Here is a 27,431-nt window from a genome sequence, read left to right as displayed (position 1 = left end):
TGTTTTGGCTTTTTGTACAATAAAGCGTTTGTTAGTTTGTTTTATTCTCTTTCTAGTTGGGTCCATTGTTGTCTATTGTAGGCTACGCGGGCCCAAGTTATTCATACTAATTTCCTAACATCATGGTTCTATCTCAGGCTTGGTCTTCTTCTAGGTCTCGTAATTCCTCATTGGTACCATGTTGTAATTTTTTCTGGTCTATCTGTTGTCCGCTCTTCTTGCCAGGTGTCCTGGTCATTGCCATTTGAGGGATTTGACTCTGTGGATGACATTTATTACATGGGTCTTTTGTCGTATCCAATATATTCTTTAACGGTCTCCCGTTAAGCATATTTCGTTCCATTGAGCGTTGTGCGACCTGCAGCTTCCTTATGATATTCATTTTAAGCATCCAGGTTTCGCATGCATAGGTGATGACCGATAGTATACATTGGTCGAATGTTTTATTCTTTAGATAGAGTAGCATTCTAGATTTGAATATGATTGAGTTTCTTCCATAAGTACTCCATGTTAACTTAATTCTTCTGTTGATTTCTGGTAGTAGAAATCCCGAGCTGGTGTATTAGTTGTCCCAAATATATACAGGGTAAAATAAGTGCAAATATTTTAACTAGTAGGTAGTATAGTTCAGCCCTAGAAACACGCTTATGAGGTCTCTTTTCTTCTTTTTTTGGAAATGTTTTTAGTTTTTAGATAAAAATCTAATTTCTTGACAATATGGCAATATAGGTATTAAATTAAATTTACAAGAAAGAAAACCCAGAAAAGACCCAGATCTTTTCTTTCTACTAGTTCGTTATACATTACTTTAGCTGTTGCTAAATTCATTATGAGACCCACTTTATTGCTGGCTGTATTTAGATCATTAATTTGTACTTGTAGTTCTTGAGGACTATTGGTAATTAGAACTATGTCATCAGCTAATCTTAGATGGTTAAGATTTTGTATCATATACCTTTGCTTGTGTTCATGTTATTTTCTCATGACTGCTTACCTAATAATTTGATATTATTGTCATTAAAAATCTTAAGTTTTGTCTAGATGTTACTTTGGAAAACCATCCCTTGCTTCCTGATGATCCGCACCATCATTGAACAAACATTAATTAGTACCGAAAGTTCGGTTTAAAAAAACGGGAAATCCCGGTTCCTAAAAGGATCTGTACCGAAATTGCCGGTTCCAAAAATAGCTCCGGTTCCGGAAAACCCAGTTTCGAGATTATTCAGTTTTATTGCCTTTGGAGTATTGAAAACATCGTTTAGCAATGCCTCCTGGAATATGACGTCATGCCGCCTATCGTCAATTAAGTGAATTTGAACGAGATATTTATTTTCACAGCGAATAAAAAATCACGATCACTAGTGAATTTTAATTCACGCTTTAGTCCAACTCTACTGAAATCCTTTTCATCTTATGGATCAGAGATGTGATAATTTCAGATCAGATTTCCGAGCAGATCAGAAAATTTCAGAGATCAGACATCTGATAATTTCATGATCAGATTTGTGATACCCGTTTTCCCTATAACTGGAAATGCGTTGCTTTCAGTTGGAAATATTATTCAGAAAATGTGAATCTAAAATACCTACTATATTTGATTTATGGCCAACTAAAGTTTTCTTAGAAAGTCGAATCCAGTAAAAAACTAAAATGATCCAATTAAAAATGAATATAAATTAATCGACTAGTGACGATCTCCTTCAGGGGTCGCAATACAATTCAAATTCTATCCAATCATTCTTTAGCCGTTTAGTATATCCGGACGCACTCAATTTACTGACGACTTCCGACGATTATCGACGGAAAAGCCATTTTTCACGATCGGGCTTTTCACGGGCCTTAATTTTCGTTTATTCGAAACAAAGACGAGGCTGAAGAAGAGATGATCGGCCTCGCGAAACCGAAATGATAAATGAAATAAAACTGACTCGGAGCTCTCTCAACTTTTCTCTTCGTAAACAGTCGATTTGTCAAGGTTCAATAAATCTCCTCGACTTTTTCTAATCAAATTTGATTGATAAAAAAGATAAAAACGATTAAAAAATGTTTAAAAATACATATTTTTTTCTCTCCATTTTCTCAATATAGTCGATTTATTATTTAGGCAATTTAAAACTTTGCCAATATCAAATATTACATCTCATTACTTACAAAATGAAGTAAACTTGCATTTGATGAAGCAAAACAACTACATATTAAGTTCAGCCGAATATAATGATGAGCGAGACTAGTCTTGATCTTGCTATTTATGCAAGACCAAGACCAGTGTAAAATTAGCGTTTTATCTGCAATTCTTGCGGTCTTTCATGTTTTTCACGATTTTTATTTACATCTCATTTTTCAAAGCTAATAATTTCAAAAATATTAAAAAAAATGTTTCTCCCAAAGTATTGCCAGCGAATATGAAATTTATGATAGCTGTCAACAATAAGCGATATTGGTATAAAAGCTTGTTTGTCGAAAGGCGATTATGTTTCATGTACCTTTTAAATAAATAAATATATGATTAGTTACAAATATGAGAAATTACTTATTGATTCAAAATTATTGTTTTAATTTATTACAAATAGTGTTTTTAACTGCAAGTTTATTGTTTTAATTTATTACAAATAGTGTTTTCATCCGAATTCAGTTCCCAATCGACAATGAGATGCGACAGGGACACGCGATATCCCCAAAGCTGTTTACAGCAACACTAGAAGAAATCTTCCGTCAGCTGGACTGGACCAACAAAGGATAAAGACAGATGGAGAATATCTTAAAAATCTACGATTCCCTGGTGACATAGTCCTAATTGCCAATAGTCCTGAAGAACTTCGAGCACAAATTAATGAACTAAATACAGCCAGCAATAAAGTAGGTCCCAAAATGAATTTAGCAAAAACTAAAGTAATATACAACGAACTAGTAGACAGAAAAGACATTCTAATAAATAACACAACACTGGAAATAGTAGAAGAAGAATATATATATTTGGGACAACTAATACACAGCTAGCTCTACTACCAGAAATCAACAGAAGAATTAAGTTAGCATGGAGTACTTATGGAAGAAACTCAATCATATTCAAATATAGAATGTCACTTAATCAAAAGAAGAAAACATTCGACCAATGTGTACAACCAGCCATAACCTACGCATGCTAAATATGGACACTTAAAACAGACATTATCAGGAAACTGCAGTTTACACAACGCTCAATGGAACGAAATATGCTGGAAATAGCCAAAAAACCCGTAAAAGAATAGAGTGGATACGACAAAAGACCCAAGTAATAGATGTCATCCACAGAATCAAATTCTCTAAGTGATAATAAGCAGGACCCTGGCAAGAAGGACGGACAACAGATGGATCACAAAAATTACAACTTACAACATGGTACCCACGATAAATTAAAAGGCCTAGAGGAAAACCAAACTTGAGACGGGACCATGATATTAGAAAATTTACAGGGATAACTTGGGCCCGCATAGCCAACAATAGACAACAATGGACCCAACTACAAAGAGAATATTTAAATATGTGAGGGAGGCTACACCATAATAATGATTCAATCAGCTGACAATGATGATGATGATGATGATTAAACTTTAAAAAGTTTCATTTGCATTAAATTATTTATACCAAAGACATCTAAATATAGGTAGACAGAACACTCCATTCATAAAACTCAATTTTTTAGAATCATACATGGTTTGACACTTTTATGAGAGTTAAAAAGAGATGGGTACATAAATATGACAACACGGTTGAGTTTCGTCTGTCTTTCTGTCATTTCGCTCCATCAGTGGCGTGACGGTGGTGTGGTGTTTTTATCCAAAATTGTAAAAAGTTATTTTGTGTATTTTAATTTAAATTTTAATTTGTAATATACGTGGTAATATCGATAATATACAATGTAGGGGCGTTTGCACCAAGTTTTTTAAGCTAAACTTAACATTATGTTTAGCTTATTTTCTTGAACTATGCTTTAATCTAACTTGAATTTATATTTAAATTAAGCGGTCACATTTCCAGGCTAGTGGCCACTTAACCTGACTAAGGCACAAAAAATTTGTTTTACGAGGAAGTATAATTACTTTTATTATATTCCTTTGAGAAAGCTAAAAAGTGTATTATGATACCTCTACGTAAGTTCGATGATTACTTTTGATATCTTAGAGACGTCGATCAGTAGGTATATTCATTGAAAATGGATTTCCTCAAGAGTGAATGTAAGGAAAAATCATATTTCCAAGAAATGAACCTCCTTAAGTCTTTAGGACAGAGACTTTTTAAATGACACTGTAATATATATCCTCGGTTTAATTGAACAAAATCTAGAATATCAAAATGAGAGGTAAAGTTGGAATTCTAGTAAATCTAGTCATCAGTTCATAAAATGCCTGAATAAGAAACTCTAGTTTCAGAGCAGGAACAATTTTATAGTATATTTGGGTTTCCTTGGATTATAGGGATAGTTGATGGAACACAATGTAAGAAAAACATTCACCTGGTAAGTACCTATATGTTATATTTTCTTCAATATTTATCAGCACAAGATTTCTTATACTTTACAGGGGGTAATGATGGAGAGGTATTTAGAAATAGAAAAGCATTATTTTCTCCGACATTTAAATTACTGGAAATGCTAGTCATAAAACTATAGACAATAGACATGATTGCTTGTTGGCATGGGTCTCTGCATGAAGCCACCATTTTTTGGATATTAAGGACGTATTAAGGACCCGCTTGGAGACTGGTGACTTTTCAAATTAAATCCTGCTTGGTTAGTGGTCCATATATTTACTTATTGTTAGATCATTTATATAAAATATATTCCTTAAATATTTGAGTAGGTATTCAATTTAGAAATATATTACGAATAAGATGAATTGAAAGAAATTTTTTAAAATTAAATGTGAAAATATTCAAAGGGTTCATATACTCTATTTAAATATTTTTTATCTGTTATAAGGTGATAGTGCATATGCATTGAGGGGATATATGCAGAAAGAGAGCCGAAGAAATGTTTCAGAATTATCGGAATATGGAAACGCCACTTTCCAATATGTTTTATGGTATAAGACCAAAATTGCAAACCACAATGTCAGTTATTGTTGCACAACAGTGAGTTCTGTGAGAAAAATATCTGTTTAATTATAGAACACAATTTAAAAATTTTAATGTATGTACTTAAATTTTTAGATTTTGTTGTTTCAATGTGCTACACAATACAGCCAGAATGATACCTGAACAAGAGCTGCCGCCGTTAGATGAAATAAATATGGACCAAATTAATAAGAAGAGAAATAGTAAATTATTTTGAAAGATTAGGGCAATATTTTTTTAACTTATTCTAAACATGTTTTTATGTTGCTATTGTTGCTGTTGTTTTTTTTGTTTTTGAGTATTAATTTCTATAAAATATCATTATTAAATGTCTTTTATTCAGAAATAACATACATTACAGTTTTTACATTAGAATATAAACAATAATTAAAATTATTAAATAAGTTCTCTTTAAGAACTTCACTGTTCTTTTTTTATTTCAATGTCTACAAGCAACCCTTTTTTTCTTTAGCTTATGTTCTTCTCTGTTTTGAATACTACTACTTTGAATTTTGCCCCATCTCCATATTACAAAAAAGAACAGCCTTTTGTCTAGTAAATTACTATCTTCCCTTTTCTTCAGTTTCTTTGTAACCATCAGTATTGTTTGAGACTGAAAAATATCTAATTATATTGAATTCTCTTAAAAGTAATAAAAAATTCAAAAACACAATGAAAGGTTAGTACTTACAATACCAGTACTCCTATTAGTTTTAGACAATCTATCACCATCGTATGTTTTTTAATCCCACAATGCTCTTCTCATTTTTACATTAATTGAATATATTATTAGCTTCCGTTTTTGTTTTTTGTATACGTAGACCTCAACCAGTTAGTCAAAATATATTTTAATAATTGCCTTTCTTTTACATATATTTATACATATGTTGTAAGCTGTTTTTCTTTGCGACTCTATGATTGGCCTTTCTTTTAAAGTAAGTCCAATAATATACAATTAAATTATTTCAAAATTATTAAAAAGTATGTTGTTCTTATATTTTGATAATTTTTTATATGAATATTTTGTAAATCCATTCTGAGAGTTAAAAATATCAAAAATATTGGGCCAGTTTATGTATCCCTTATAAAATTCTATGTTTTCGGTGAATAAAATGACAATGTTAAAGCAAAGGACAGTAGCAGAGGATTGGATTTTTGTGTGGCAGGTCCTTTTAACATTCTTTCAAAAATACTTTGTGCTGGCCCAGCTAGGGAAGCCTAAAAAAACATATATTATCTCTGTTAATATTATATCTCTATAATATTATTATTATTAGTCTTTTTTAGACACATCCAAATTCACTAAAGGGTTTTAAAATTTAGACCTGGCCTTGTCATGGAAATTAGAACCTTCCATTAATCGTATTTATGCCACTGTCATATGGATTAGTGTATCATTCACAAAATTAGACCAGAACTAAATTTAAAACTTGTTAATGAATCTTGGCAGATTTTGGCATAATGGCTTTAGGACTAAATTAATAAATGGCTGATAACTTTACATTATTAGAGTTCCCCTTCGCCACTCAGATATATACATCTATAGTGCGTCCTAGATAACAATTATAAGCATTGAAATCTCAAAAAGGTAAGAGATACAGGGTCTGTAGCATTAGAAGTTATTAAAAAATGATGGAATGTTTTTTTTTTATAAGAATTTTCTTTTAGAAAAAATATTAAAACAACTAATACTATGCGACGGAGCTGTTCGCCGGTGAGCAATGGGTCGTAAGCTAGTGAAAATTAAATTGTGATAATTACGTCTTTATAATATACTGGGCGCCACTCAGTTTTCCATTTACTTTCAAAAACTTTCTAAGTTGAGAACTGAGAAATCAACTCAGAATATAGGTATTACTTATTTTAGGAATTACACAAATGAAACGCTGAGATAAACTAACAACTAAGTATAATTAATAATTAAATGTTAATTAGAATAAAATAAGACTACGAATAATTTGATGTTTTGAAAATGTTGGTTGGTAAATAGTATGTATTAAAAATAGATCACTCAAGATGGTAGTTAATCTGCACGCTTCTGAATATTAATATTTTATTAATTATTCCGCAAAAGTCTGACGATCTTGGTACCAAAATATAGGGACTCTTTATATTAAAAAAACCGTACTATGTATATATCAGAAATATGCATAACATGAATAAAAATATTTCAAAGTGACTCTAAAGTAATAAAATATCTAATATGCCTGAAGGGCTTGAAGCATTAAAGTGAACTTAAATTATATAAAAGAAATGATCCTGGCCTTTTATATCCGTTCTGGTCACAAGCTGGTTGTGGTGAACTGCTGGAACTGGATCGTGATTAAAACGTCTCCACCCAGACAGGATCGGAAAATGCTGTATATATTCAGGAGATTCCTCCGTTATTCAACGTGTATATTGTAGGGACAAACGTGGCCCAATTGTCAAGATACAATAAACAAAATGGCACAGAAATGCGTACCATAAAATAAAACCCTGTACAAATAGAAAAAAGGTATTAGGAAACGTTATGTAAAAAAAAATAAAGGTCTTACCTCCGCTCACACAAATTACCTCCGCTCACACAAATTTCAAAAATGCCAAAAAACGCCGATAATTCTATCGGGTTCGGCTTCAACCACCAATATAGCGATAAAGGTAGGCATCGAGGTATAGGTATACCTATACCGTCAGAAATAAAGTGACGAACAACTTCAACCGGACTGAAATAACTATCCAGAAATAAACTTGTAAAAAAATAAAAAGATAATAACAATACTTAGAATGCCATCTCGGTGCGAGGACTCAAACTTGAATTGTTTAAATAAAATAATTCTGTACATTTATTTAAATTGTGTGAATTTTAAATAAAATGCTACATTGCCTCTCTCCAAAAAGAAAAAATTAAAGGCTGTACAGACTTTAAATTTTTTATGAGAACAAAATGTTCACCTAGATCATTATTCAAACAATCCACCAAGAAACATCATCAAAAATAAATGGTGAGAAAATAAAACAAACCAAGAAAGAGCTTTAGATAGGTAGATAACTACTGTACTAAAGACTTTAGGAACTACTGATTAAAGAAAAATCCTAAACTACGAAAGAAACCATTATCCAATGATAATAGCTTAAAGAAAAAAAAAAATAAAAACAATATTTAGTAGTCATTCAGTTATTTTAGCTTCGATAGCTACGCGTATCACTCGTCCACCAAGGAGTCAAAATAGATAGGTCAAAATCGGGTTAAGTTAAAATCGGGTTAAGTCAAAATCGGTAAGTCTACTAAAAAACTGGATAACACAAAACTACAACTATGAGTTATAAAGTAAGCCTGAAGGCTAGAGGTAATATAAGAAACCGCTATTCCAAGAGAATAGTGAAAACTTATGTAAAAAACAAATTACCGCTTTGGTAATACCATAGAAACAAAAATGTTTCGACAAAAAAATACGAACACAAACAAAGATACTTGGACAGAACACTTCCCCAGCAAGGATAAACCGAAGAGCACTCGAGAGAAAACCAACCAATGTCAAAAAAGATCTAAGCGGTCTGGATTTCGGAGTAATTTAAATAAATCTACTCTGGAGATGATAAGTGAAATCCAAGCTAGTACTGCGCGACATTCATCTGTAGAAAGTCCCTCGATTACTAACCTCAGTAGAACTTCCACAAAGGCAGGCATTTCCCCGAACACAATTCCGCAACCCAAACCAAAAAATGCTATGTCCAAGGTGGAAAACAAAAACCAAAAAAAAGGAAGGAAGAGAAGAGAGAGAGAAAGGTAACCCAAATGTTCCACAATCAAGGGAGTGAAATATAGTTTCCACCAAACTGAAAACCATAGAAATGGCACTAGGAAATCAATTAAACTTAGTAGGTACTCGTATGGCCAAGTTGTCAGCAGTACCCTCGGACTTGCCCACTAGGGAACTGAGATTGCGCACAGTAGTGTCACCCAACTATTCCTCAGTACATCGAAATGTCTGTAGCCAAATAAACACCCCCAATACGAATCCTTCCACGCTAGCAGTTTGTGACTACAAGTCCGAAGCTACTGACACCATCGTCATCCGGCCTAATTCACAAGAGAAAAACAAAACGTCCTAGGTACGTTATATAATGAGTATTACCACCCATAAAACACTCAAACGAAGGTATAAAAAACAAAGGTAAGATAGCTAGATCTAAATCAACTGACTTAATGAAATTTGCTTGTAAAACAAAAATATTGCTCTGGTGACAAGAAATCCTATAACAACTATAAACTCCATTATTCAACGAGTATGCCATTCTATAGTCACATCTGCAATAATACTTACAAATTTGCACCACCAAGCTCAGTTTGAAATAGTCTAAGGTAAGGTAAGATAAAAAATAAGTAAGGTAAGGTAAAGGTAAGATAAAAATACTAAAGGTAAGATAATCACTGTACTTTCAAGTGAAAAGGTAAGTTAAAGGTAAGATAAAATAATATAACAGCTTAAATCGCTTGTTACTGAATAACTAACTACACTTTGTAGGAGTCAAATCAGCAAAATAATAAAAGAAAATTTCTTTTATAAGGTAAGATACAAAAAAAAATAAAGAAAAAGATAAGATAAATTTTACTTTCAGATAATTAAAAAACTTTTAAGTTTTCAAATGGAAAAGAGAATTCACTCTTTTAGCAACACTAGAAGTAAAATACAGATAACTCATAATACAGATAGTAAAGATAAAGTTACAGATAAAAATGTAAATATCCTAGAGATATTTTGCTAGAAGTAAGAGGTAAATTTTTTCGAAGGTAAGGTAAGTATAAAACAGTTAATTAAGTGTAACAAAAAACATGCTAAAGAGAAATTAGAAAATTTAGGTAATTAAAATATAGGTAAAGCTTAAGAAAAGATAAATTGAAATAAGAAAATGAAAATATTAATCTTGTTCATCTGACGAATCGTCAAGATCGTGATAAGGTAATAAGTCTTTGACATGCCATTTCCCGGCTTTAGAACCATCTGTATTTTTTAACTCGTAAACTAAATGAGAGAGCTTTTTGCAAACTATTGACAAAATATACTTAGGACTGAGCTTAGCTGCAAACTTGTCGGCGGCATTAGATAAAACCTTATTAACACGCCACACTTTATCACCTACGTTGAAAGAAACATCCCGTTTCCGGAGATTGTAAGATTTTAAATTTCTTTCATATGCAGAATGCAACTTGTTACGTATCTCAACGAATAACTTTCTAAACTCTGTCAAATTCTCAGCATAAGTATTTCTATCACCAGGCAATATTTCTACAGATTGGTCGTTAATACTAAAATCGTAATATTCGCCAGATATAGGAACATGTCTACCGAACATCAAATAAGTTGGCGGAAAACCTGTCACTTCATGAACTGCAGTATTAATAGCTTGTCTAATCTGAGGTATGTGTAAATCCCAATCTTCATGTTTATCAATATAACATCTGATAGCAGTAGTTATGGTTTTATTATTCCTTTCGACAAAATTACATTGTGGTGAATAATAGGGAGTAAACCACTGTTTAACTTTATATTTTTCACAAAGACCTTTAAGATTATTACTAGCAAAATTTGGAGCGTTATCAGTTATTAATATTTGAGGAACACCAAATATCAGAAATATGTTGTTTTCAATAGTATCTACAATATTATTTGATTTAGAATGCTTCAAAGGAAATATGTAAGTGTATTTAGAAAACCAATCAGCTGCTACTAGCAACCATTTATTACCTTTTTTAGAACGCGGAAACGGACCGACAAAATCTAAAGAAAGAATCTGACCAGGTAAATCAACAATTTTTTCTTTACCCATGGTACCGATTTTAGGCAAATTTGAACATTTTTGCGCACCGCAAACTAAACATTTTCTAATAAATTTCAAAATATCTGATCTCATATTTGGCCAATAATACGTTTCTTGTACTCGATACAAAGTTTTACGGAAACCAAAATGTGCACTAGTTGGAGGTATATGACAAGAATCAATAACTTTGTTACGTTGACATTTAGGCACTAAAATTTTCCATTCTCTTTTGTTAAAAATATGAGATTTATTTGATGAAATGAATTTATATACTTTTTCGTTTTTTACGCGCCATTGTGGATATTTATCCGGCTCGTTCTGAATTTTATCACGTAATGAAATGTACCATGGATCAAGAGAACTGTTATCTGTAGATAATAAAATAATTTAACCTCAGGTAGATTGATATCGGGGGAGAAGAATAAGGAATACGACTTAACGCATCTGGAACTAAATGCATAGAACCTTTTCTATATGTTGCAAATCAAAAAGTATGCTGACGCAACCTAAGTAACCATCGACTGAGCTTACCGGAAGGAGTTTTTAAGTTATTGAGCCAAAGCAGACTATAATGATCGGTAATGACTGTGAAAGGAGTACCTTCAATCCAAGGTCTAAACTTTTCTATGCAGAATATAACTGCCAAACACTCACGTTCAGTTACCGAATAATTTCTTTCTGCTTTAGAAAGTGAACGGCTTGCATAAGCAATCACCCTCTCTTCACCATCTATAAATTGTGTAAGCATACCACCGATTCCGACATCAGAAGCATCAGATTGAACAAAAAACTTTTGAGAGAAATCTGGTTGAGATAAGACTGGAGCACTAACAAGTTTTTGTTTTATAGCCAGAAAAGCAGCCTCAGCATCGTCATTCCATGATATTGTTTGCTTTTTCTTTTTACCTTTAAGGAGAGCATTAAGTGGATTAACAAGAGAAGAAAAATCTTTAATAAAACGTCTATACCAAGAACACATACCGATAAATCTCTTGACTTCAGTAGAAGTCTGAGGACGAGGATAATTCGTCATCGATTCAACTTTTGCAGGATCGGTAGCTAAAGAGTTATTACCCACTATAAAACCTAAATATTTTAATGTGGTTTTAAAGAAATTACATTTTTCAAGATTAATAGTTAATCCAGCTTCCTTAAGCAATTTTTGTACTGTTTTTAAAAGTTCTATATGATGTTCAAAAGTAGGAGAGCAAATCAAAATATCATCAAGGTAAGAAAAAATATGAGGTTCATATTTAGGACCAAATATGGAGTCTACAAGACGTTGCTGAGTCTGAGCGGCATTACACAAACCGAAAGGTACGACATTAAACTGATAATGACCACGACCAATAATAGAGAAAGCAGTTTTTTCTTTAGATGCCTCGTCTAGAGGAATCTGCCAAAATGCTTTACGAAGATCAATAGATGAGATAAATTTAGCATTACGTAAGTTACATAGAATACGATCTACGTGCGGTAAAGGAAAACTGTCATGTTTAGTAATAGCGTTCAGAAATCGTCCATCAAAACAAAATCTATACTCTCCATTAGATTTTTTAACTAATAAGGTAGGAGAAGACCAAGGACTATTAGACTCTTCGACTACACCTAACTCAAGCATAGAATCTAATTCTTTATTTAAAATGTCCTGCATGTACGGAGAAAGTAAGTAAGGTTTCTTTTTAAAAGGTTGATTATCTCCTGTATCTATAGTTAACTTAATTTTATTTGTGCGGCCTAATTTTTTATCACTATCAATCTGCTTAAATAATTCTAATACTTTAAAAGCTTCATTTTTTTCAAAAGGAGATAAGTCATCTAGAGAAAACAAGTTAGAACTAAAAGAACTGTTAGAAAATGGCTCCACTATATCTAGTTTAATAGAATCATTCTGAATAAGATAACTATTGTTTTTAAAATTCATAATCAAGTTAAATGATTTAACAAAATCCATACCAAAAATAAAAGAATGAGTTACAGAAGGAACTACAAGAGCTTTAATCAGTCTAAAACAAGTACCAATAGAAATAGGTAAGTCAACTAACCCTATTACTTTTTGTTCCTTGCCATCTGCGGTATAAAGATTAGAATGTTGGATAGGATGAACTTTTATTTTTAACTTATTTAAAAACTTTAAACCCTCATTTCCAATGATAGAGGTAGTGGCACCGGAGTCAAGTAATACAGTTATATCCCTGTCAAAAAGACGTACTGATATATAAGGTCTATTATCATTAACTTTTTTAGAAAACAATGGTAGAATTTCGTTATTATGAAATGGTGTTTTATAAAAATTTGAAACATGTTTAAGCCATTTTCTCCACTCAAAAATATTAAAGTAACTTTTAGTGGTTGAACCATCACCAAGCAATCGACCACTTGCAATGACTGGTGATTTAACTAGTTTTTTGAACATTTACTACAATTTGAAACTTTAACATTAGGCTCGCCACAACGAAAACAAAATAACTTACGTTTTTCTCTACAAGAATTGTACGTATGATTAGGTAAATTACAATTGAAACAAATTATCTTAGATTTAGAGTCCTTAGAATTTTCAGTAGATTTCTGAACGTTATTTTTAAAAGAATTTTTGTTAGAGGTAGATACGTTTTTTCGATCATGAAACTGCTTTTTATATACAGAGGTAGAAGTACTAGGCTGTGAGTCGTCCAAATAAGATAAATGCGAATTTTTCTTAGAAACAGATTGAGAAGTTAACTGTACGACTTCTTCCAATCTTTTACACAAAATAGACAAGTCATTAACACTATCTGCAGTATGCAAAGCTAACTGATTAATATATTCAGGTAATAAATTTTTACGAATATACTTAACCTTAGTAATTTCGGCTGGAGGTAAAGATAAACGAGAAAATAAGTTCTCTAAATGAGCAATAAAAATAGTTATAGATTCATTTCTTTTCTGCTTTCTCTGTCTTATCTGTTCCCAGATGTCGTCATCTGCACACGGAGGTAAAAAATCGTTCTTTAATCTTTTAACTAAACCTTGCCAATCAGTAACAATGGATCTTACACTACGATACCAAACAAAAGCATCGCCTATAAAAAATTCAACAGCTGAGTTAAATAATTCTATTTCGGAAAAATTACGGCTTTGAGCTAAATCAGATACTCTTTCTAAAAAATAATAAACGCTTTTCGAATCGCCATTAAATTTTATACCCCAAGATGAAATTGGTTGTTTATTAGCGGAACAAGAAACTACCGGACTAACATTGACTATAGGAGCAACAGAATTATGTTCAAAACTATCATTCAGATTTTGAGTATTAGAGATTGAAACTGTTTTTTCATCTAAATCGGATTCTAACTTTAAACAAGTAGCATACGATTCATTTTTAAATTTAATAATTTCCTCCTCATTAGGCTTTGAAATTACTATCCGTCTTACACGACCAGATAAATGAGCTAATCTAGATTTTACTCTTAAAAATGTACTATCTGCAGAACTACCCTCAAAATCAGAAATTAAACTTGTAATAGAAGATAAACTTTTATTAATTTCAGTTTGTTCCGTCATAAAATCAACTTTATAACTGTCCATATTAATTTGAGAACCTGGATTGTTTAGTTCTTTCTTTAAAAGTTTCGAAAGCATCTTTCTTTTATCATCAACGCCCCTTTCAGTATAAACAAATCGAATATTTAACTCATACTCCAACTCATAATCCAACAAATGATTAACTCTAAACTTTTCTAAATCCATAATTACTGAATAAATTTTACAAATGTAAATTCTAAATAAGTATTAGTTAAAATTAAAAAATAAATAAATCAATTACAAAAACAAAATGACTTGAAATAATTTTTTTTTATTTGACCACCCTGTATACTGTTCAAAAAATATTCAGGAAAATAATCTAAATAGAATTGATAAAACTACGAATGTTAAAATACGTCGGAGAAAAAGAATTTCTATGTCAATATAAAAAACTATTTGGTATGAAATAAAAAAAACTGGTAAACAACACGCGATGAAAATATCTATAAATTTAGTTAAAATTTTAGGTAAACAATTTGTAATTAATAATTTTATGCAGATTTTATATATAGAAAAATAGACAGAATATAGACAGAAAAAACTAGAAATAGAAATAGAGAAAAGAAAAAAACACAGCAATTTCACCGTCAGAATAACTTAGATCACAGCTATACCATACCAAAAAATATAGAAAAATAGTACCAGATACCGAGGAAAAATACAATATACCTGTTTTTGCAAAAGGAAAAATATGAAATTAAAGTCCAGAACTGAATAGATAAAAATAGATACGTTTTAGGCAAAGTTAATATTAAATAGTCTAGTTTATCTCAGCAAAAATAATAAACCAAATTATAAAGACGTAAAAAAATCGATGTAAAACAATTTTATTTTTTTTTAATTTAAATTCTCAAGGCCCCACGTTGGGCGCCATTTTGTAGCATTAGAAGTTATTAAAAAATGATGGAATGTTTTTTTTTTATAAGAATTTTCTTTTAGAAAAAATATTAAAACAACTAATACTATGCGACGGAGCTGTTCGCCGGTGAGCAATGGGTCGTAAGCTAGTGAAAATTAAATTGTGATAATTACGTCTTTATAATATACTAGGCGCCACTCAGTTTTCCATTTACTTTCAAAACTTCTAAGTTGAGAACTGAGAAATCAACTCAGAATATAGGTATTACTTATTTTTAGGAATTACACAAATGAAACGCTGAGATAAACTAACAACTAAGTATAATTAATAATTAAATGTTAATTAGAATAAAAATAAGACTACGAATAATTTGATGTTTGAAAATGTTGGTTGGTAAATAGTATGTGTATTAAAATAGATCACTCAAGATGGTAGTTAAATCTGCACGCTTCTGAATATTAATATTTTATTAATTATTCCGCAAAAAATCTGACGATCTTGGTACCAAAATATAGGGACTCTTTATATTAAAAAAACTGTACTATGTATATATCAGAAATATGCATAACATGAATAAAATATTTCAAAGTGACTCTAAAAGTAATAAAATATCTAATATGCCTGAAGGGCTTGAAGCATTAAAGTGAACTTAAATTATATAAAAAGAAATGATCTGGCCTTTTATATCCGTTCTGGTCACAAGCTGGTTGTGGTGAACTGCTGGAACTGGATCGTGATTAAAACGTCTCCACCCAGACAGGATCGGAAAATGCTGTATATTCAGGAGATTCCTCCGTTATTCAACGTGTATATTGTAGGGACAAACGTGGCCCAATTGTCAGATACAATAAACAAAATGGCACCAGAAATGCGTACCATAAAATAAAACCCTGTACAAATAGAAAAAAGGTATTAGGAAACGTTATGTAAAAAAATAAAGGTCTTACCTCCGCTCACACAAATTACCTCCGCTCACACAAATTTCAAAAATGCCAAAAAAAACGCCGATAATTCTATCGGGTTCGGCTTCAACCACCAATATAGCGATAAAGGTAGGCACGAGGTATAGGTATACCTATACCGTCAGAAATAAAGTGACGAACAACTTCAACCGGACTGAAATAACTATCCAGAAATAAACTTGTAAAAAAAATAAAAGATAATAACAATACTTAGAATGCCATCTCGGTGCGAGGACTCAAACTTGAATTGTTTAAATAAAATAATTCTGTACATTTATTTAAATTGTGTGAATTTTAAATAAAATGCTACAGGTCAATTAGAAATTGCTTTTAGCGATTTTTATGTTTTTTTGGATCTTCACATAATAACCATTATGTTTTTAAAATGTCACCCTGCATACCTATATTTATACCTTTATGGTCAATTCAGATGATTCACTTATCAAAGATTTTTCTTTTAAGTAGTCAATTAATTGATGCATTGATGTTATTTTATTTTTCAATCTTCTTAGACCCATTTGCAAAGTATGTATTTTTTATTTTCTTTGTTCCCAAATTTTTATGAGACTTAAATTTCTACATAATATCATTATTATACCTCATTAACATACTTCTTTCTGAAATTAAATATCTTTTGCACAATTTTACTTTAAAATACAGGGTGGCGCCTCTCATGCTACCAAGGAGTACGACAGTTAGTATTGAAATTAAATTTTGGGGCATATGTAGGTTAATTTAGAGTATTTAAACATATAAATGTATAAAATATGTGCTTTTAAAAATAGAGAGTTCTATTAGGTGTCGCCAAAAAGTTACACAACAAAGTTTTGTTTTTTTGTAATGTAATTTGTTTTTTATTGCAAAGTTTTGTTTTTTGTAATATTTGATTTTTTGGATTCTATGAGGAAAAATAAAGGTGAATTTCATTATTGGACTAAAATGTAAGGTTTTTAACATATTTAAAATTTTGTACTTGAAATCAGATTACAACAGGACTCAAACAGTTATACAGGGTGACAAAATTAATATTGAATATTGACCACTTTTAAAAGCAAGTTTCTCTTTTATTTCAAATGGAACACGCAGAATACTATTCTGATCTTTTAATTGCAGTGTGCATTCATCAATTAATAGAATGCTTAAATGTCAAATGCATGAGTACACAATGTGTAAAGTACCATTTAGGTAGCTGTTACTGAAATTTAAAGTTTATTCATTATTTTCACCAAATGTGATATGACAAGCCTTACATTTTAGTATTTTAGACATATGCTTCTTTAATGAAACTCACCTTTATTTCTTTCCTAGAATCCGAAAATCAATTATGTAATTTATAGGGTGTTATTTACAATTACAAAAAAAAAACTTTGATGCGTAACTTTTTCTGGGGACACTCCGCAGAACTCTTGATATTTTTGTAAAACGCTTTCTATTATCCTACATATGCTACCAAAATTACATTTCAATATAAACCACTATTCGCTTTGAAGCCTCCGCGTCGTATGAGAGGCGCCACCCTGTATATAATGTACACATAATTTTTACCTTTTTCTGATAGGACTTCTTGAGCCAATAAATATCCAACTATTGAAAGATCAGAAAATGAGAATTATCTTACTATGCTGTAAACAAAAAAAACATTAATAATTAATTTTTCAATAAAAATAACAATAAAAATATATTTTATATATATATATCAATAAAATAAAAATATATTTTTTGTTCTTTAAATTTTTCGTAAATACTAATAATTTCCTTCTAATGGTATTATTAAATTTATCATGGGAAGTTTAAACAAGAAGATTTTCTAGTGCAAAGAGCAAAAGCTCATGCATATAAAATATATGTATGTAAACAATATTAAAATACATGTATAAAATATATTTTATCAATGTTCTTACAAATTTGAGAGGCCAGCCAAGGAACAAGCCAAACTGCCAGTCCCTCAGCGGGTCTGGAGGCTCATTTATGTAAAATATTTTTTGGGTGGAGTGCGAACTAGAAGAAAACCTAGCCTAAATAATACTAATATTGTTACAATACTTATTAACTGATAAAATGTATTTCACTGCTTTTTACCTGCATGATAAGGCCCCAGCAAAAATGGTAGTATCTATTTGAGGCTCAGCATTTGGTCTTATTTGCCTTCAACCAGTTTATTCGGTGATCATAATATCGCTCTTATCAAACTTATCAGAACAAATTTGATTGCACACTTTTGATTGATTTTCCAAACTCTAGAGTGAAATGCTTCGCTGTCTACGCTCAGTATTTACAGTAAAGCTACAAAAATACTATTGGTTACATATGCAACACATACATAATATATATTAAGTATAATAAACCTATTTGATAAAATATGTAAAATAAAAATATGTGGTAAAAAAGGCAAAATTAACCTAGTAGGACAGACATATCTTTATAATAAATAAAAATAAATAATGGATCAATCTTACCTATAATATATGTTACGGTTAATATCTAAAACCTGCTAATAATAACTAGAGCTCAAATATACCATTTAGATCGCAAAAACAGTTTTCTTTCAACATTAGGGGAAGAATTATACAATAGCTAAAGCCTGAATCCTACTTGAAGAGTGCTTGAAGCTCTGGTCTGAAGTAATTGTAAAATGGTGATGGTACCTTTAGGTACGCCGCCAATCTTAAAGTTATTGATGTAAATTTGATTGATATTCTACAAATAATGTATTAACTGTTTAAGTACGGATACTCGGCTAAATGTTTGAGATCACTTCATTATTTATTTTTGAGAAAATTTGAGGTTAGAATATACCTTTTGGCTCGCGTCTACGCGTATGGCTGGCAGTAACAATGAAATATTGAAAATCTGGATTTTATTTTATTTTATATTTTCCTGTTAATTTTGAAAAATAGCGATAGCGATTTTGATATTCAAATTTCAGGTATTAACTACCTATAATAGCTGCTTTATTGGTACAGATATTAGCCATAACATCCACAATTTTTAAAACATAGGTATATAGCGGTTTGGAATGTGAGTGTAATTCCTTAGTGTAATTCTAATTTCACAATCGAAAACGCTATCTAATAACAAAATATACGCATTTTTGTAATAATCTACGTATAGTTCTAAATAGTAGAGACGCCACTGTTAAAGCTAGAAAGACGTAATGTTACTTACCGCCGAAATATCAATCCAGGGGTAGAATAATCCACCTTTTTACAAATTATGCACTTGCGAACCACCGTAGATAGTTAAAATACTACTTTGAATAGTTTTCTTCGCAAAAAAACGCAATAATTGCTTGAAAACCTGTTAAAACCCAAAAAATTCACAACCGCAAAGGAAATCTCGCAACAACGGCCTGTAAAACATTTGATGAATGAAACCGTCAAAAATCAGCGTAATTCCTACAGATTCCTACAATTTGTAGTAAAATCTCAACCACAACGATGCCAAGCGTTGCCACAGTAATTTCCCTAATATATTTTAATATAATAATTTAAACAGAAAAAATAATTTCTAAAAATAATTTCAAAGATATAATCTATGTATTTTAATTAAAATTATATACCTACACAAATATTTAGTTTAACGTATCTATCGTACCCAAAAAACATTAATAAGAATAATAACATTTTTAACAACAATACTACAATCTATAGGCGCAAGGGAAATCTGTCATCATCGATTTTTGTGCAACACGGTTCGTGATCGCGGTAAAATGTAAGTTGTTTTGTCTCCCTTTATTTAGATGTCTTTGATTTATACCATTAAGAAAGTCCTTAATACCGTTTATTAAGGATTTTCTATGTAGAAAGTGTCTTTAGTAAAAATCTATTAAAAAATTCATTCAAAATTAAAAGTACGAAACTTTCAAGAGTCTTACAACAAGACAAAGATCAAGAGAGTCTTGGTCTTGCATTTGCTCATCACTACGAAGAAACAACAGCACATAGCACAACAGCACATACCATAGCATTTAAATATATAATTAAAGCAGTAATATGTAAAACCAAAATAAATAAAAGAAATATTTGATGCTAAGATTCGACTCAAAAAATACCTAAATATTTTATAGGCATACTTGTGGAGATGTAGATAAAAAGATTTACTACGACATTTCGATCTGATTTGAAATTCCTAAGAACCCTTCAAGGGATTATCCCTTTTGAGAAAAGACGAATCGGACATTTTGAACCTATACTTAAGAGATCTGAGAGAGGCAAGTTAGGTTTATATTATCAATTTGGCAGAGTTTTTTTTAGTTAACGAGTGATCCTATAATCCAAAAAGACTCTTGAACAAATACATTTAATGTAGCTATTTTTTACACTATCTACTGCATTAAATGTCAATTTTTTTACACTAGTGCAAAAAACAGCTTGACTTGTTAATGACGAGTTTAACTATATGGAAAAAAAATCTGTCAAATCCTGGAATGTAAACCAAGTACCAGTACAGTACGTCTGTCCGTTCTGTGGCTACGGGGTATCCGTGAGAGGGGAAACGATATTCTCTCGATGTTTTTCCTAAAAAATTAGACGACGCGTCCCATCAATAAAAATTCGACAAATTTGCAAGTAGCCAATAAAATGAGTGGGCGGAGCGATTTGCGGTGACGTACTCGTCAAGTCGACGTATAAAATATATTGCTGTTTATTTAAATGTTTTTTGTCCACACTCTTTTCATAGACACAGATCCAGCAGACGAACTGTACTAGACACCTCGCAACAACATTCCGGAAAAGAGTTTTAAGTTTTAAGTGAAGAACAAGAATCCGAGACCTCCACGAGAAGAAATGAGAATCAAATTAAAATAACTACTGGAAATGAAGTTTGTCCATCCTTTTATCCAACCAATGACCTTCGTAAATTGTTCAAATTTATTTATTTTTTTATATTTATATTATTGCGACATTAAAAAAATAAAAACAATATTTATACCTAGTGACATTGTTAGTGGAAATATTATTCTGTGAATTACCTACTGTAAAAACTTTTTAATAAATATTTAAATAAGAATATCAATTCGATTGTAAAAAAAATGTTGTGTGCAACATGTGCAAAAAGCACATTTGTTGCACTCAGCATGATTGCAGCTCACGACTTTGTCTCGAGCTGCAAAACTCATGCGTCCTACAAACAATATGTCCTTTTTGCAGGTGAGGAAAGTTAGCAACCCATTAAAAGCAGGAATTATAAAATACGATCCTGCTTGAGCTGCTACAATCCTGCTTCAAATCCCAACCCAGCAACACCTACCTATTTTGAGCTATAGTTACTTCTATTTTGGTTGCTGACTTCCCAGTTGGCAACACATGGGAAGCAGTATCGCCAAAACTGGTTCCTGCTTGCGTTGCTATACCCTGCTGCATCCTGCTGCAAATTTCGTCCCAGCAACACTTGTTGTTTTTAAGATACAGCAAGTTTAAGTCTGATTGGTGACATCACACATAGCAACACCATAACAGCAGGATGGCTGAAACGTTCCTGCTTTGGCTGCTATAATCCTGCCTTATCCTGCTTCAAACCCCATACCAGCCATGCACTCTTGTCGTTTTTAAAATTGAACGAATCGATTCCTGGTAATCAGTCGCACATTAAGATTAGGAAATATTTTTTTCAACTTGATAAGTTTCAGCTAGGCTGCTATTTTTTTGCATTATTTGCCTGAAATATGTATAAGCTTTATATTTTCGTATTTTATAATTCCTGCTTTCAATTAGTTGCTAACTTCCCTCACCTGCAAAAAGGACATATTTGTTGTTTGATAACTTCCCCGATCTCCTTTTTGCACTAGTTACTCAAATAACTATTGTCTGTAGTGGGTGTTTTTCAAAGGCCACCCTTGTAATTTATTTTTTCAAATAATAAAACGAAATTAAAAAATGGCAATGGGTAGGACACCTGCCAAGAAGAACGGACAGCAGATGGACCGCAAAAATTACAGCATGGTACCCACGAGGAATTAAAAGACCTAGAGGAAGACCGAATCTGAGATGGGACCATGATATTAGGAAACTTGCAGGGATAACTTGGGCCCGCATAGCCAACAATAGACAACAATGGGCCCAACTGCAAAAAGAGTATGTGAGGGAGGCTATATACACCATAATTGGAAATGCTTGAATAAGTTGAAGATAATGATGATGATGAAAACGAAATTTGGTATGTTAGTATATGACATAAATCGGGATGAATTGACGCATTCAATTATTGTTTTCGGTCACTTTCTGTTTCACAGGAAATAACTACAACTTTGGATTTTTAAATGGTACTCACAATATTTTTTTGTTTTATATGTACGATAGAAAATGATATTCTGCATAGAACGACATAATATATGTCAACTTTTGACATTTTCAATTAAAAATATAGTATTTTAAATTTCAATCTAGAAATCGTCTAATGTTTTATGTGTCTTTTCCTGGTCGGTTAAAGCTCAAAATCGTATTTTTCATCATAACTCAATTTTTTTCAAATGGAACGAGGGTGGCTCATTAGCATATTTGAGAAAACATTTTTTTATGAATAATTTGGTATTTGAAGTCAAATTGTCACTACATTTATGACCATGACCATCTGGATTAAAATATAAATTGCAATTTTTTTAATTGAAAATGTCAAAAGTTGTTAATTAACAACTTTTGACACTTTCAATTGAAAATAAAGTAAACAAATAACAAAGAAGTGAACAAAACTAGTTGAAATACGTCAAGCAATCCTCATTTATGACATATACTATCATACCAAATCTATTTTTTTATTTCAAAAAATAAAAAAAAAGTTATAGGGTACCTATAGGGTGAGCCAGTTTTGAAAAAAAAAACACACAATAAGATTAATAAATAACCACAATAAGATTTATCTTTAACATGTTATCGTTTTCAGAAACAAAAAAATGTGTTATTAAATCAGTCTATGATTACTCCTAACCAGGTAATGCTTTTAAAATTTTAAAAAATCAGCTCGCCTTCAAGTAATTCTATATTATTATTATTACTAGCTTCAATCGTTTTTAACTGGATGGTGTTTTGCCAATTTATTTTGAATTTGTCTGTATGAGTTCGTTAGAAAAATCTATTATATTTTTGTTTTTACTGTTATTTATGGTCAGTCCCCTAGGTAGACGCAAACAGTATTATTCGAAATTAATTTATGCACCAGTGGAATGCGTACGGCTTGTTTACATTGTGGCGATATACCGGCGGCCAAAATACCAAAACTCTATTTTACCCTATACCTACCGATTGCGATTGCAAATCACGTAGTTTAATGATTATTTAATTGTCGTCCGGCGTACGCAATATTGCATATGAATTAGTATAGAGAATTATGTTTCCATTTTGTGTACGTCAGTGATACATTGCTTGCAATAATATATGTAGGTATTTATAAACTAGATGCAATTTTTTAAAATTTAGTGACAACCTGTGACTACGACTAGCGTAGATCTTTTGTGCAACAACCTAAGATATTTTTCTGAAAGATAAATTAGCCAGTTACTAAAACAAATGTTTTTATTGATAAATTAGCCAGTTAGTTAAAACAAAACCAACTTGGAAGGAATGCTATCACGGTATTGAATGGGATACTGTGGGACAGAAGCATAAACAACAAGAACAAAACTCTAATATAAAATACCATCATAATGCTTCAGAGGTGTGTTGATCGATTAGTTGCATGGTGTTCATATAATAACTTACCATTGACCGTTGAAAAATGTAAAGTCATGTCTTATACCTTGAAATCGGAAACACAAATTTATAATTATTCTATCGGTGATACGATGATAGGTAGAGTATCTGTTTTTAAAGATTTGGGTGTCACATTTGACAGTAAACTATCTTTCGTTCAGCATATATCTGAAGTCGTTCAATCTTCGTTTAAGGCCATGGGATTTATTGTGCGTAATACTAGAGATTTTAGCAATAGTAACACATTAAAACTACTCTATTATGCTTTTGTAAGATCAAAGCTAGAGTATGCATCAGTTGTATGGTCGCCGTTTTATGCGGCACATATTAATGCTCTCGAGCAGGTACAGCGTCGTTTTCTGAAATATCTGAGTTTAAGAACTGATGGGGTTTACCCGCAAATTGGCTGCTGTCACAGCTCTTTATTGCAGAAACATTCTCTAGATTCCTTGGAGGTTCGACGGACAAATTCAGAGCTGAAATTTTTATACAAATATATTACATAATGAAATTGATAGTCCGGATGTTCTCAGTCAAATCAATTTTCTGGTCCCACGTAGCTCTCGGTATAGCTTTACATTTTATGTGGCCTCCTCGCGCACTAATGTAAGTAAATATTCAAGCAGAATTTAGGCCAAGAACAAGCAGAATTTAGGCCTCAGCGATCATGTGTGAATTACAGAAATACACTCCGTATAGTCCATGGAACAATAATTGGAATGGCGTTCACCTTTATTACTGATATTTCTTGATTTTGAGCGTACGTTTGATAGCCTAAAATGTCTTTGGCCAGCCCTAAGCAGAGCTGGAATTCCTAACAAAATTGCAAGAATCAAAAAGGCACTCTATTGTCAGGCTCAATGTGCAATGTGCAGGCTTGCATAAGGGTCAACGGACTGAATCCACCAACATTGGGAATGGGATAAGGCCGGGCTGCGTCCTGTCTCAATTTCTTTTTACTATCCTCTTAGATGATATTCTAAAGAGAACAATTTCCAAGAATCATCGTGGAATATGGTGAACTATCTTTAGCATGTTAGAAGATCTCAGTTATGCAGATGATAGATATGATTCCTTTCTCATAGTCGCGCGGATATGGTATCAAAACTACTTGACTTGTCAAATGAAGCTCGAGTTGCAGGTCTTAAGATCAATATTAAAAAATCTAAATCGATGAGAGTTTGTAACAACAATTTCGCTCCCTGTATCATTGGAACAACAATAATCTATAAAGGAGGTAAATAATTTACTTACTTGGGTACTATAACCTCAACCAACGGAGGCACAGAGCAAGATATCATAAATGTAATAAACAAGACCAGAATAACATTTGGAATGCTCAACAATAAATGGAGATCTAGACAGTACTCTCAACTTACTTAATATTTTCAATTCGAATGTCAAGTCAGTATTGCTGTATGGAGACCTGGAAAATTACATCGCCATTAATTGATAAACTCCAAGTTTTCATAAACCACTGTCTGCGGAAAATTGTTGGAATATTCTGGTCAAATACTATCAGAAATGAGGATTTATGGAGCTTAACCAACCAGAGGCAGGTGTATAACGAGATCAAACTGAGGAAATGGAGGTGGATTGGTCACACTGTAAGGCGAAGCGTCAACAACATCGCTAGCAGAGCTGTTGAGTGATTAGGTTAGGCAGTTGCAGAAGTGGTTTAGTTAGCCACAAGGCAGTAGAAGAACTGGTGGTCCAAGATATACATGGCAAAAGACAATTAAAAAGGAGATCGAAGCAGTAAATCGATCATGGCGAGATGTCAAAATGTAATAAACAAGACCAGAATAACATTTGGAATGCTCAACAATAAATGGAGATCTAGATAGTACTCTCAACTTACTTAATATTTTCAATTCGAATGTCAAGTCAGTATTGCTGTATGACCTGGAAAATTACATCGCCATTAATTGATAAACTCCAAGTTTTCATAAACCACTGTCTGCGGAAAATTGTAGGAATATTCTGGTCAAATACTATCAGAAATGAGAATTTATGGAGCTTAACCAACCAGAGGCAGGTGTATAACGAGATCAAACTGAGGAAATGGAGGTGGATTGGTCACACTGTAAGGCGAAGCGTCAACAACATCGCTAACAGAGCTGTTGAGTGGTTAGGTTAGGCAGTAGCAGAAGTGATTTAGTTAGCCACAAGGCAGTAGAAGAACTGGTGGTCCAAGATATACATGGTAAAAGACAATTAAAAAGGAGATCGAAGCAGTAAATCGATCTTGGCGAGATGTCAAATCAATTGCGAACAACCGAACCCACTGGATAGCGTTTATTGAAGCCCTATGCTCGACGGAGAAGTAAAGGACAAAATGAATGAAATGAAAAAATAGTGATCATAAATCATCATTAATAGATGAAGTGTAGTGAACAAAATTCATGGCTGATCACATTTGATCAGACTTTATTGTGTTTCTATATAAAATAGAAATTATATTAATCATAAAATATTTTAATTATGCTGGATAATCCATTATTACGGTAAATATTCCAATAGCGAACGGAACTGTAATTTACGGTGTTAGTCTAATTAGGGCTAGTAATAAAGTTACGCCGCTCGTCCTTCTTTATCAAGCAACTATATCGAAATAGTTCTATTCTCGGCTACGAAGTTTTAGCGGCCCGAAGGCATTTAGCTGGTTCTCCATTTAACGTCGAACTTTTGCGATTTGCTTAATTCGAAATGCCTTTCCACCTCCACAGATATAGTATTTTTTGATTGGAATCGAATGGACCCACCTAAACTATACGGTAAATTTACCTTTTTGATTTGAAAACTCCTAAATAGTAACAAGCAAGTAGATATACCAAAGCGGTGTATATTTGTTTATTTATTATTTATTTAACATAATAAAATATATTTATGGGCACAACATACATGAAGAAACTAAAAATTAAAATGTAGTGATTCTAATCACAGATTTGAAAAAGGGAAAATATACTTTTTTTTAAATTTCATCAACATGAACATAATTTTTCATTTATCTTTGTCATTTTTCTTCTGTCCAAAACGGCCAGCTTAATTTTTCAATCCTACGATTTGTATTATTGGTAGTCATGCTGATGGTATAACTCCTATTATTTTAACACTAGTTTTTGTAAAAAAAAACATCATAAAACATTAAACGAGTGGGGTTCTAGCGAGGAGTGTCTCGCTGTTGGAATTACATGTACATTTTCTTAGCAGTCGTTGGCATCTGTCTTACAGCAGTCATTCGCAGTAAAATTATATTTTGACAGTACATTTTTTACTCAAGTGAGGCACCCCGTGGATAGTCATAGTAGTATGTCACTCTATATAAAGAAGAAAACATTCGACCAATGTGAAACCTGGACACTTAAAACGGACATCATAAGGAAACTGCAGATCGCACAACGTTCAATGGAACGAAATATGCTGGGAATAACCAAGAGAGACAGTAAAATAATAAAGTGGATATGA

At 31.9% G+C, this 27,431-nt stretch overlaps 1 protein-coding gene and 2 long non-coding RNA genes across 5 annotated transcripts in view; 1 reads left to right on the top strand and 2 right to left on the bottom strand.

The window, feature by feature from the left end:
* LOC115888967 (neogenin) overlaps positions 1-27,431 on the bottom strand; it is a 326,830-nt gene that overhangs the window by 158,346 nt on the left and 141,053 nt on the right. The gene's annotated exons all lie outside the window — the stretch shown is intronic.
* Positions 4,482-5,621, top strand: LOC115888970. Its single transcript, XR_004051346.1, has 4 exons — positions 4,482-4,495; positions 4,560-4,768; positions 4,958-5,109; positions 5,188-5,621. It is a non-coding gene; the product is annotated as an uncharacterized LOC115888970 (long non-coding RNA).
* LOC115888969 lies at positions 6,010-18,905 on the bottom strand. The gene is made up of 5 exons (XR_004051345.1): positions 18,735-18,905; positions 18,358-18,561; positions 17,824-17,900; positions 16,680-16,895; positions 6,010-6,309 (listed from the first exon to the last, which is right to left on the bottom strand). It is a non-coding gene; the product is annotated as an uncharacterized LOC115888969 (long non-coding RNA).

Source organism: Sitophilus oryzae, unplaced genomic scaffold (assembly GCF_002938485.1).
Source record: "Sitophilus oryzae breed Bouriz unplaced genomic scaffold, Soryzae_2.0 scaffold_810_pilon_pilon, whole genome shotgun sequence".
NCBI classification, from domain to species: domain Eukaryota; kingdom Metazoa; phylum Arthropoda; class Insecta; order Coleoptera; family Curculionidae; genus Sitophilus; species Sitophilus oryzae.
Note: the sequence above shows the minus strand (reverse complement) of the source record. Positions and strands in the feature narration are given on the sequence as shown.